General features: G+C 41.5%; 1 long non-coding RNA gene and 1 pseudogene across 1 annotated transcript; one reads left to right on the top strand and one right to left on the bottom strand.

Moving 5' to 3' along the window:
- Positions 1–4,425: 4,425 nt before the first annotated feature.
- On the top strand, positions 4,426–6,999 carry LOC138161270 (uncharacterized). The gene is made up of 2 exons (XR_011168320.1): positions 4,426–4,808; positions 6,396–6,999. It is a non-coding gene; the product is annotated as an uncharacterized lncRNA (long non-coding RNA).
- A 2,272-nt stretch (positions 7,000–9,271) lies between these two features.
- LOC138161258 (heat shock protein HSP 90-beta-like) lies at positions 9,272–11,494 on the bottom strand (annotated as a pseudogene).
- Between the last annotated feature and the right edge of the window lie 1,849 nt (positions 11,495–13,343).

Below are 13,343 nucleotides of genomic sequence, written 5' to 3'. Positions count from 1 at the left end.
ATTAGTGTGTAGAAAATGAAACTTCTCATGGAGTTCTCCCTAGTCTCAGTCCCAGACCAGATCTGGGGGAGGGAAGAGTGTCTGAGCCTGGGTGCAAATGCTGACTCAGCTTCCTAGTCCCGCCATTGATTCATCCCTTACTAAGAACAGTTAGTCAGTCGCTGGTGGGCCCTTTGTGTCTGGGAAGGTTTAGCTGAGCTTGCATTGAGAACTACAGGAAGCATGAAGAGGGGGCAGCTAAACCTTTCCTGATCTCCCTACCCAATCTTTTCAGCCCCCTCTGAGGCCTCCCACCAGACTCACCCCTCAGACCCTGTCCCTGGCACCAGCCTCTTCCCCCAGGAAGGAAAGCTAAGAGATTCTCTCATCTCTTTATATGGGTGAAGGGTCTGCCATCCCTCCATTGCTTATCTTGACTCCCATCACAGTCTCTGTCTCTGTTTCCCTATTGGAAGTGATTTGCCCCAATGGTCGGATTTTAGAACCCTTTGATCAACCACATTGCCCCAAATCCTGATACTGCTTAAACTGAAGGTTCCTCTAGAAATAATATATTACCTAGAAAGGCCGACGAGATACTGTTAACTTTTAATAGCTCTAACATTTAATGTTAACATTTTTGCTTCATTCATTTATCAGAGTAACTCTAGTCCCTAGGAAAAACACTAAGGGAAGGGGACAGAGGAAAGATAAGTTTTAACTGAGGAGAAGGGCTATTGTGAAGGCTCTCTGGACTTCCATGAGCTTAGCATTTTATTTTTTTTATAACTTTTGTAATCTATGGTATGTTATTGTATGCATTTAAAAATATTCTGAGAAGGGATCCATAGTTTTCATGAAACTGATTGCCAGAGGAGTCTAAGATACACCCAAAGTGCTTTCCTGATATATAGCCATTTAGCAAAAATGAAGGACTTTGCTGGAGGGAACATTCTCTCCCAAGCCTTTGTTTTCAGATATGGTCAATGTGCTGGTTTGTTTTACTTGTATATTTATTTATTCCAATGAAAGAAAGTAGAAGTTTCATAGTTAGCATTTACATAATGCTTTGTTGGTAAAGCCCTATATATGTGTGTGTGTGTATGTATGTATATATGTATGTGTATGCATGTATATGTGTGTAGATATATTTGTATGTATATATGTGTGTGTGAATATATATGTATATATATACATATATAATGTCATTTGATCCTCACAATAACCCTGTGAGATAGGTGCTATGGTCATCCCAGTTTTACAGATGAGAAAACTGAGACCAGAGCCATTAGACAACTTGTCTAAGGATATACAGTTAGTGGCAGAGTCAGACTCAAAATCAGGTGTCCTGACTCCCAGTACAGTGCTCTTACATCACGACTTTCCTCACTGAGGCTTTGTTGTATCACAGATCGGCATAAGAAATTAAAGGGGAATTTTTTTTTTCAAAGCAATCAGGGTTAAGTAATTTGCTCAAGGTTACACGGCCAGTTACTTCTGGGTGTGGTGCTAAGTATCTGAGCCCGGATTTGAACCCAGGACATCCCAACACTGGAGCCAGTGCTCTTACTCACTGAGCCACCTGGCTGCCCCTAAGCAATTGGGGTTAAGTAACTTGCTCAAGGTTACATGGCCAGGTGTTTCTGGGTGGGTGCTAAGTGTCTGAACCCGGATTTGATCCACAAGTCATCCCGACAGTGGAGCTGGTGCTCTTACTCGCTGTGCTACCTGGCTGCCCCTAAAGGGGAATTTTTGAGGAGTTTTTTGGAAGTCGCAGACAACATATAAAAGTCAGCAGATGATACAGAGCCTATGACCAAATGTTTAACCAAAATTTTACAAGAAGGTATTGTAAACACCTCATAAAAGAAAGAGATAAAATTCAGACTTCTCTGGTATGAAGAGAGGGCCAAAACATTTTATGAGCATTTTCTAGATCAAGGCCGCACCCCTAACCCCTGCAATGTGGAAGAGATAACTATAATTCTGTGCCTCTGCTGAAACTTGACCCCTCTGCCTCACGCACTCATCCTTGATTCTCCCTGGCCTCCTCAGGGTCTTCGTCAAGCTACAGAATCTTTCCCTTCAGAACCTCAGCGATCCTATAAACTCATTCTAGGATAGAGTCTTGGAACCTGTTTCTAGATGCCCCATCCTTCCTTCTCTCCCAAGAGACTGGGGACTGGATGGACTGAATGGGGAGGGGACCCCAAACAAGGATTCCATGTGAGTGGGATGTATAATTTTAATTGGATTTTTCTTCTCTTTGTAACTCAAATCAGGGAAATAGACCCTGTATCAATTAGATTGGCAGGAAGGAAGAACCATTTCTTATTAACTCTATAACTGATGGAAAGGGGGAGGAGGGAGGGAAGGAGTTAACCTCTGAGACTATGCCTCAGAGCTCTACTCTCTTAAGACTTCACAGGAGATGAACTAACTATTCTCGGATTCTCAGACATCTGAGATCTGTGCCTCAAAACAAGGTTCTAGAAGTAGAAATTGTTATTTTTACTCAGTTGAGCAGAAAGTGAGCCATTTACTTTGACAGCTGTAGTTGATTTAAAGACGGATTCCTGATATCCAGAATAAAAGTCCATTAAAAAGGGCTCAGAAGACAGTGGACCAATCGAAGAAGGGAGCAATTCTCTCTCAGTTCAGAATCCCAGGCCCTCCCAGAACCCTCAGGTAGAAAGGGTTCTCCAAATGTGACTTCCAGAAGAGCACCAATGATGTCAGGAGGGTGATGTCTTGACTTGCAAGTGAATTGGATTTAAGTGGGACAGGGCTATGCAAAATCAATAGCCTCACTGTCTCTTCTGGAGTCATATGGGAACAGTGACAAGACATAGATCAGGACAATTGGAGATGGCCCCCAGTATTTAAAGTACTCTTCTTGAGGCGGCTAGGTGGTGCAGTGAATAGAGCACCAGCCCTGGAGTGAGGAGGACCTGAGTTCAAATCCAGCCTCAGACATGTAATACTAGCCATGTGACCTTGGGCAAGTCACTTGACCTGCCCTCCCCCCTCCAAAAAAGCAAAAAATAAAGTACCCTTCTTTTCAATGTTCCTTCTCCCCAAGGATATACTGCCTTCTTGTCAGCATGCTACAGACTCAAATTGATCAGCCTCATATTAAGATGTCTGATTTCCATCATTCTATTAGGTGGGTCACCAGCATCATTTGCTGAAGTTAACAATGGTTGGAAACCACCACAAATGGAATGGGTTTGAAGCCAGCAACCTATTCATAAAAATTAGCACTGACACCGAGGTCTGCAGACCTAATTAGAACAACTTGCATTTGTAGAGATATTGTAAAGTGCTTTCCCCACAGCAGCCCTTTGAAGCAGGCATTACTTATCAATGACTGATTCAATTTATCAGTTTACTAATTCAAACATTAATAATCCTGGAGAGGACTTGGACTTCCCAGTCAGAGCAATATAAAATCCAAACCAAATTCAACTTCCTTTGTGAGCAACTAATCCCAGCAAAGGAAATTTTACCTCCTCCTCTAGTGTTTCAGGAATTCCTACCACCTGCCCAGTTTCAGTCCCCCTTGCTGTAATGTAAGCCAGTCTCCTCACATGACAAAGACAGAGAATCAATCCCTGTTGGTCATCCTTGGCAGGATAAGTCTTTGTTATCATTCTCATTGACCATTAGAAAAATAAGAGGCAGTGAGTGGTAGGGGACAGAATATTGGACTAGGAATCAGGAACCTAGATTAAATTCCAATCTGGGCACTTACTTCATGAACCCTGGTCAGTCACTTGACTTTTCTCAGTCCTAGTTTCCTCATCTGTAAAATGTAATATCAGCAGGGGCGGCCAGTTGGCTCAGTGAGTAAGAGCTCCGGCTCCAGTGTCAGGATGACCTGGGGATCAAATCTGGGCTCAGATACTTAGCACCACACCCAGAAATAACTGGCTGTGTAACCTTGAGCAAGTTACTTAACCCTGATTGCTTAAAAAAAATGTTTGGGGCAGCCATGTGGTGCAGTAAGAGCACCAGCCCCAGAGTCAGGATGACCTGGGATCAAATGTGGGCTCAGATACTTAGCACCACACCAAGAAATATACTGGCTGTGTAACTTTGAGCAAGTCACTTAACCTCAATTGCTTAAAAAAAATGTAATATCAGCTACCTTATAGATTTGTTATAAGGAACAAATGAGCTAATATCTGCAAAGGACTTTGCCAGACTCAGGATGCCATGTAAGTGATGGCCATTATAATTAGTCTGCCTCTCCCACTTTCTATAAAAAATTTAACAATTTTTTTTACTGTATCAAATAAAGTTAAGCAAAGCAAGTAAACATATTGGCCATGTCTGAAAATGCATGCGTGGGTCTCAACCATTCACCTTTAGTTCAATGCTTCTGCCAAGAGGTAGGAGGCATGCTTCATCATCAGTCTTTTGAAGTTATGATAAGTCATTACAGTGTTCCAAGTTCTATATTCTTTCAAAGTTGTTTTCCTATTTACATTCCTATGGCCATCGCAAAACTTGTTCTCCTGGTTCTACAAAAAAAAATGGGAAAATTAAGCAGTCCCAGTCTACAAGGACCTCACATTCTCATAGGAAGAGGCATCGGATCAGAGGAAGAGCTCTGTGTCAGAGGTCTGTTTATTAATTTACAATGAGAAATAATAGCAAGAGCATCAGAATACTGTATCACAGATAGCAATGCATCTTCTTTAATGCTATTTCCAGTGACAAAATCACATCCATTTCTGATGCTTAACCATTGGACAATATGAAGGACTTTGGTGGAGAGACTCCAGTAGTTGTGGCTGCTGAAGGGGCAACATTTGCCGAGGCAGGTAGGTCGCATGGATGGGCTGGTCCCACCTGTTATTGACATCTGTATGGGCCAGAGCAGAAGCTGAGCCCGCGGTCTTGAACAACTGCTATTCTGAGGACTCTTGAAGTTATCTGTGGGTCAACGGCAGTTGGTTGACAGTTGCTCTTACTGGTGGTAGAGATGATACTTGATAGTTGATGGTGGTGGGGATAGTGGGCCTCTTTCCCATAGAGCTTACTCCCCCCCTCTGATGGTTGTTGGGGGGATTTTTTTTAAGCAATTTGGGGTTAAGTAAACTTGCCCAAGGTTACATGGCCAGTTATTTTGTATGGGTGTTAAGTATCTGAGGCCAAACCAATCCCAGGTCCTCCAGATGCCGGGGCAGGCGTTCTTACTCACTGCACCACCTGGCCACCCCAGGGACATTTATTCTTAATGGCATTTGGGAGTCTGAGTAAAAAATAAGTGGGACTGGTCCTAAGCAAAATTGTGAAGCAGGTAAAGTATGACCTTCACTACCTTCCCAAGGAATCCCTTGAAAATATCCAATTCCTTTATTTTGTAGAGAAGACAGAAGAAGCAAACCTCTTTGGTAAGCATACTTTGCTGTTTAATATTGTTTGAGGTTTTTGTGTATGTGCTTTTTGGAGGGGGGAAGGCAGGGCAATTGGGGTTAAGTGAGTTGCCCAAGGTCACATAGCTGGTAAGTGTTAAGTGTCTGAGGCTGGATTTGAACTCAGGTCCTCCTGACTCCAGGGCTGGTGCTCTATTCACTGCGCCACCTACATGCCCCAATGTTTTTTAATTTTGATTATTAAAGGATCCTTAAAGAAAGTTTATCTTTGAAAGAATCTTGATGTTGTTCAAAAGCTCAGTAATGTCTGCCTCTTCGTGATCGCATGGATTGTAGCATGCCAGGCCCTTCTATCTTCCACTATTTCTCAAAGTCTGTCCAAGTTCATATTTGTTGTTTCCATGACACTGTCTGTCCATCTCATCCTCTGCCATCCTCTTCTCCTTTTGCCTTCAGACTTTCCCAACATCAGGGTCTTTTCCAGTGAGTCCCATCTTTTCATTATGAATACAAAGTATTTAGGCTTCAGCTTCAATATTTTACCTTCCAGTGAATAGTCTGAATTAATTTCTTTAAGTATTGACTGATTTGTTCTCCTTGCTTTCCAAGGGACTCTCAAAAGTCTTCTCCAGCACCACTATTTCAAAGTGTTGACTCTGCAGCACTCAGCTTTCCTTACAGTTTAACTGTCACAGTCACACATTGCTACTGGAAAAACCTTAACTTTGACTATACTGACCTTTGTTGACAAGATGCTATCTTTGCTTTTTAGTATGCTGTCCAGATTTGCCATAACTTTCCTTCCAAGGAGCAAGTGTCTTTTAATTTCATGACTACATTTACTGTCTGCTGTGATCTTTGAGCCCAAGAATATAAAATCTGACATGATTTCCATTTCTTCTCCCTCTGTTTGCCAGAAAGTGGTGAAATCTTGTATGATTTAAATATAAGGATGGGAGATATTTTAGGGACAGATTTTAAGGTAGCATTTTACTCTACTGAATTAAAGGGTTTTTTTGTTTGTTTTTAAAGGTCTCCCCATCTCCTCCAGGCTGGAAGTGAAGAAGCTACTTATGGCCCAGTCCCAACTATTGATTGCTACAAGAATTTTGACCTTCACCATTTGTTTCTGACCTGGACTAGTTTGACCCACCTTAGGCAATTTGGTGACTCCCTTCGGTGGCGGTAGGGGTAGGCTCACCATATTAATGCTGAACTTTGTGTGAATCTGCAATTGGCATGGCCCATTGCAGCTCAGAACTCCTAAGCTCAAGAGCTCCCTAGCCTCAGCCTCCACACTAATGGGCATTATAGACCTTGGCTACTATGATTCTACTATTTGCTAGAATCAAAGCTTTAAAAAAATTTAACAAATATAAAGATGAGATCTTGTATTCTGCATGATTTTCAATCATGTGTGACTATGAAGATGTGGTATGCTCCAGAAAATCATCTCTGAAAGTCAACATATTCTAATAAAGGATGACTTAATATATGTATAAATATAAGGATTTTTCTGAGATAAGAAAGTACTAGTATATTGACATCCTCTGAGTGACTTAATTTTGATAAAAAATACTGTCCATGGTTTTTTTCTGATCTATATTTTTCTACATTAAAAATTAACCTCAGAAAAGCTTTTGAACATCATGGTTTCTTTTTTTTTTTTTTTAAAGCAATCAGGGTTAAGTAACTTGCTCAAGGTTACACAGCCAGGTGTTTCTGGGTGGGTGCTAAGTGGCTAAGCTCAGGATTTGATCCCAGGTCATCCCAACACTGGAGCCAGTGCTCTTACTCACTGTGCTACCTGGCCGCCCCTACGTCATGGTTTCTTTTATGAGTACTTGGTCTGGTTCAAGTTTCTCTTCTAGTTTTCTGTGAGTTCTTCTCTTCCAGTTCTCATTGTCTTACCATTTCCACTTCCTTAGAGAGCACACTGGAGATTTTAATCATAGGATCACAGACTTTGAACTAGAAGAGGCTTTAGATGTCACTTATCCCAATTCCCTCATTTCGTAGACTTACCCCAAGTCACATAGGTAATATGACTAGGATTTGTACTTAAATCTTGTATTTTTCTATAACCCTGTCCACTGTACTATGCTGCTCTCTAATTCAAATGTGTGGCTTCCATTGTCATTGATGATGAAGTAATTTGTTATAGAAAGTCAAAAGATCTGTTCCATTTTTCATTTGTTTTCCTTATGTCAAGCTTACTGCAGACTCAATTAAACAGTTTTTTTTGGGGGGGGAGATTGGTAATAAGAGCTAGCACTTACATAGTTCTTTAAGGTTTGCAAAACATTTTATAAATGTATGCTCATTTGGTCTTCACAATAACCCTGGGAGGTAGACGCTATTATGATCTCCACTTTACAAATAGGGATAATAATACCGAGGCAGACAGAGGTTGACTTGCCTATGACACATAGCTATTGTCTGAGACCAGATTTGAACTCTGTCTTCCTGACTCCAGGTCCTGTCCAGGTCCATTCACCAAACCATCTATATTCTTCACTATTTTTTTGAGGTAATATTACTCAGGGTTTTTTTTTTTTTTTACCATCTACCTATTTCATTTTGGCTATTTATTTATTTACAATAAGAAGTATTAATAATATGAGGATCAGAATACTGGTATCAGTTGGTTGGAGTATCTTCCCTTCTTAGAAGGAGGGTTTATTTGGAAAAGCTCATTCATATCAGAAATTTGTTGAATGAGCACAGAATAAAAGGGGTTGCATGTTCTTGCTGAGAGGTATCATAAAGGCAAGGTAACATTACACTTCCCCTCATCTAATACTCCTTCCCACTGTCTCCCAAAATCTGGGCACCCTCTTCTTTGCCCATCCTGCAGAAATAACAGTGTGACATAGCAGCCAAAGAAATTGATGCAATCTGGGGTGGATAGGTGGTGCAGTGAATAGAGCACTCACTTTGGAGTCAGGAGGACCTGAGTTCAAATCCAGCCTCAGACACTTAACACTTACTAGCCGTGTGACCTTGGGCAAGTCACTTAGCCCCAATTACCCTGCCTTCCCCCTTCCAAAAAAAAAAAAAGAAATTAAAGCAGTCTTGGGCTGCTTTCAGAGAGATCATTCTGACCTCTTCTTTGTACTAATATTATAATTCTCATTATAGTCACTTGTGTATTTTTCCTCTTCCTGTATACTTGAGGGAAGAGACCTTGTCTTATTTTATCTCTGTATCTTTCTCAGTGCCCTGAAAAGACTAGGTAAATAACAAGTGTTTGCTGTATTGAACTGAGTGGCTTTGGTGATGAGAGATGGAGGGTGCCCAGTGAATCTCCAGCACAGCCCTGCAACTTTCACACCCTTAGTACTTTCTCCTGGTTCCTGAGGGTTGCCAGTGGTCTGAGAGTTCGCGGCTAGCACATTACCATCTAAACCATTAAGGGACAGCTAGTACGCCAGTGACTCATGGAAAGCCAATTCGAAAGGGTCATCCCAGACAGCCTGGAATTTTACCAAATTTCATCACTCTAAATTATATACAAGTCCTAACTGGAGGTTTTTGCCATTTCCCCAATGAGAATCCAGCATGGATAGTGCAGAAAACAGAAAGAGAAGAATACATGGTAGGTACTGAGAGGGCAGGGAAGGGAAGAGGAGAGCTAATTGGCAGTTTGTCTCAGATATTATATCAAGTATATATTCTTCTAGCCCAGGTGTTCTTAACCTGTTGCCTGGTAAAGCCTATGGACCCCTTCTCAGGATAGTGATTTTTAAAAATCATAACTGAAAAAAAATGCTACAGTTAGTGTAAATAAAAATGAAATTTTTTTTCTCATTCAAGTTCATGGATCCCCTGAAATCTACACATTAATCCTAAGTCAAGAACCTCTGCTTTAGCCCCCTTTTTCTTTTTTTTTGTATAAATACTGCATTCCTTTTATTCTATATACTTTTATTTCAGAACAAAATAAACAAACATCCCACGGTACACATTATCCTACTCCCCAGACCAGGGGAGGGGGAACAGGAACCCTGTAAGCTCTGAAGAAAACAAAAACAAACCTCTAGACACTGGCAGATGAAGTCAGGTAGGAAACTGTGGGAAACACAGGAGAGAGTAAGGTCTGATGCAGTCTAAACCCCCTCCCCCATGTGGTATGCATCTTCATCTCCTTCTAGAGGGGGGATCTCCTCAGGAACAACGACACTGGGTTCTCCTGCTGTTACCTCAACTTCATCAGTACCAAGACCTAGTTTAATCATGTGATAGATTCGATTTGAGTGAGTCTGGGGTTCTTTAAGAGAGAAACCCAAAGAAAGCAGAGCTGCCTCAAAAAGCAGTACCAGCAGGTCTCTTGTCATTCACGTCACCCTCAGCCTTCTGCCTGAGAGCCTCCACGATGGGGCGATCTGGATTCCTCTACAGGTACTCATTGGCCATCATGTTGTCTCAAAGCCTGTGTCTTCATGATGTGTTCCATAACTGGAGGTTATGACCTTGTCATTTTCTCAACCTTCTTACTCAGAATTTCCTTCATTTGATTTGCACACGTTTTCACGTTTTGCCTTCTCTCCTCCATTTTTTTCTTTTCTTCTTCATCCTCTAAAGTTCTAACCCTTCCTTAGTAACACAGACAAGGGTCTTCCCGTTGAATTCCTTTAGCTGCTGCACACAGTAGTCATCAATGGTCTCCATCATGTTTACTGCAACGTTTCCGTACCTGCTTCACAAAAGCAGAGTTGGCCCCCATTCTTTGCTCTCACCAGTGATTTAGTACAGCTATATCTGTGTTTCCTTCATTCTGGACACATATTCAGACAAGGAAGTCCTCTCATCTCCTGACTGAAATGTGTGATAAGGTAGCAGTTCAGATAAACATTGCTTGTTGGTTGAATCCTCATGGATTCCAATCTTGAGGTATTTCAAAGCCTCACACAACTTTTTTGTAATTCTCTTTGTCTTCTGCCAGTTCATAAAAGAGCTGTAGACACTTCTTGACAATATTCTTATGGATGATTCAGGATCTTATTCTGCTGCAACAGGTCTCTTGAAATTTTGAGGGGCAGATCCTCAGAATTCATCACACTTTGGATAAAATTAAGACACTTAGGGATAAGCTTGTCACAACTGTCCATGATAAGTACATGCCAAACAAACAGCTTAATGTTATTATTCTTTTTAGTTTCCACAGGTCAAAGGGAACCTGGTAGGGGATGAAGAAAAGAGCTCTGAATTCCAGCTGACCTTCCACAGAGAAGTACTTTACTGTGAAATGATCTTCCCAACCATTGGTGAGACCATAAACTCACCTTACTCCTCTTGGCGTATATGATATGATGATATAAATCATCAGGGTTACATGTCCAGACAGACCTGGTCTTGTTCAGCTCTTCCTGTTCAATATATTTCTCCTTGATTCTTCATTTTCTTCTTCTTGTCCTTGCCTTCGTCATCTTCATCGGATCCTACATCTTCAATTTTGGGTTTCTCTTCATCTTTAACTGACTCTTCTTTCTCTTTGTCTTCCTCTGTCTCATCATCACTGATTTCCTTCTCTTGTTCTTTTTACAAATAAATGTGATGGGGCAGCTAATGAACTGTGAATGCTTGTTTACAACCTCCTTGACCCATCTGTCTTCCAGATGTAAGATCACCTTGGTATCCAAGCTGATAGGCTCACCATGATTAGCACAGACTGTGAAGGAGCTACTGGCAGAAGACTCCCAGGAATACTGTTCATCCTCATTGTTCTTGGTGATTACAACGACCTTCTGTGCTACCAGGTAAGCAAAACAGAAACCCACACCAAAATGACCAGTCATGGAGATAGATGTCTGCTCAAGTCTGAAAAGCTGCTATAAGAAAGCCTTGGTGCCAGACTTGGCAATGGTCTCCAAGTTATTGATCAGATCAGCTTTTGCTATCCACCAAAGTAAAGGTATGCTCCTGAAGTGTTGGGGATGATGTTAATCTTCAGCTCTTTCCTGCTGTCCACTTTGGAAGGATCTGTCAGACTCTCATAGCAAATCTTGTCCAGAGCATCATCTCTTGAAGGAATAAAAGGTGTTGACAATCAAGAACATAAGCTGGGCGATCTCTGCATAGAAGGCAAAGGTCTTCACCTCCTCCTCTTCAAGGCGCACTTCCTCAGGCATCTTGAGTGGTTGTAGCTAATAAGGCTGGTTTAGGGAAGTGCTGAGTCCAACAACTCCAAAGACTAAGAACCTTCAGGAGCTTGGCACAAGAGAAGCTTTCAGCCCCCTTTTTCTTTTAGTTAAATAGTATTTTGGCTTTTTTCCAACTACATGTAAGAATCATTTTCAATATTCATTTTCATAAGAGTTTGAGTTCCTAATTTTTCTCCCTTCCTTCCCTCCCCCTCCCCAAGACAGCAAGCAATCTAATATAGGTTATACGTGTGCAATCACATTGAACATATCTCCACGTTAGTTGTGTTGTGCAAGAAGAAACAGAACAAAAGAGAAAACCCATGAGGAAGAAAAAGAGAAAATAGAATGCTTTGATCTACATTCAGACTCCATAGTTCTTTCTCTGGATGTGAATGGCATTTTCCATCATGAGTCTTTTGGAATTGTCTTGGACCGTTTTATTGGTGAGAAAAGGTAAGTCAATCATAGTTGATCATTGTACAATGTTGCTTTTATTGTGTACAATGTTCTCCTGGTTCTGTTTACTTCATTCCAGCATTAGTTCATGTAAGTCTTTCCAGGTTTTTTTTGAAATGTTCCTTTAGACCTTTTTTTGTGGAGAAGGGAGGGCAGGGCAATTGGGGTTAAGTGACTTTCCCAAAGTCACATGGCTAGTTTTTTGTGTTAAGTGTCTGAGGACAGATTTGAACTCAGGTCCTCCTGACTCCAGGGCTGGTGCTCTATTCATTATGCCACCTAGGCACCCCCAGACTCTTTTTTAAAAAGGGCTTTGTGATTCTTCCTTGAATGCAATTGGCAGGGCACATAAGAAATGGATATATATCTCAATACAGAAATGTAGTCATGGAAATTATAAAGAAGTGGGTATGGCAGTGGAGTGAAATAGCAAGATAGCTTCCATCAGAATTGACCATGGTTTCTCTGCTGATGGAAAGAAGGACTTAAGTGTGCCACAAAGAACTCTTGAGTTTCCTCATTTCTCTAGGCCATCAGGGATGTATAAGGTAGAGGCTGTGAATGGTAGGAAGGAGATGAAGGATGGGTTATGTCTCTTTACTGATTATTTGGAATCCAAACAAGTGGGAAACCTAAAATAATATGGTAATTTTTTTTGCATTCTGACTTTTGCTTTTATGAGGGTTGTATCTGGGGTACCCATTCTAACATGTGAACTCCTAGAAAAAACATCTGCAGGTTCAAGGTACTCTGGGGGCCTGTATCCACTCAAAATCATAGTTAACAAGCCCCCATTGATGCAGCTACTGTTACTAGTCAGTGAGATAGCATAATTAATTCAAAGTAAAGGCATTAAATGAAATAACATAGTAAGAAAAGTAGCAATAAGCTTTTTCTCCCTTCACTCTTTCACAAACAGACATACTCTAATCGAAAGGAAAAGTGGACATGCATAGAGAACGTGTTTGTGGGGGTAGTCACATAAGTAAGACACGTAGGGCACACGCACACACGGAACAGAAACTCGCGTCCCCACTGTCATTTGGTTATTGCTCTCTTGGGATTTATTCTGCAGCTCTCTGCTGGGCATCATGTCTCTGATCTTTGGGCATCCCTACCGAGATCTTAGACTCTGCTGGCACATCATCTCTGTGCTGGTAAGAGGACTCATGGTTTCTTGATGGGGCTTCCCTGACTTTCTGACATAGCTTGATCTCCCCTGCTCAGTTTGATTGACCCCAGCTTCCCTGATGCAGCTTCCTGGTCTGGGGGTATAAAAAGTCGGAGCCACAAGTGATCTCCTGCTCTCAGACTTCATGGGTGCCTGAGACCATGAGGGTCGCCATTTCCTGGTGACTTACTGACTAAACCCATTTCC

This window comes from Petaurus breviceps, unplaced genomic scaffold (genome assembly GCF_028583685.1).
Source record: "Petaurus breviceps papuanus isolate PSGF00001 unplaced genomic scaffold, PetGlider_PUasm1.0 118, whole genome shotgun sequence".
NCBI classification, from domain to species: Eukaryota; Metazoa; Chordata; class Mammalia; order Diprotodontia; family Petauridae; genus Petaurus; species Petaurus breviceps.
Note: the sequence above shows the minus strand (reverse complement) of the source record. Positions and strands in the feature narration are given on the sequence as shown.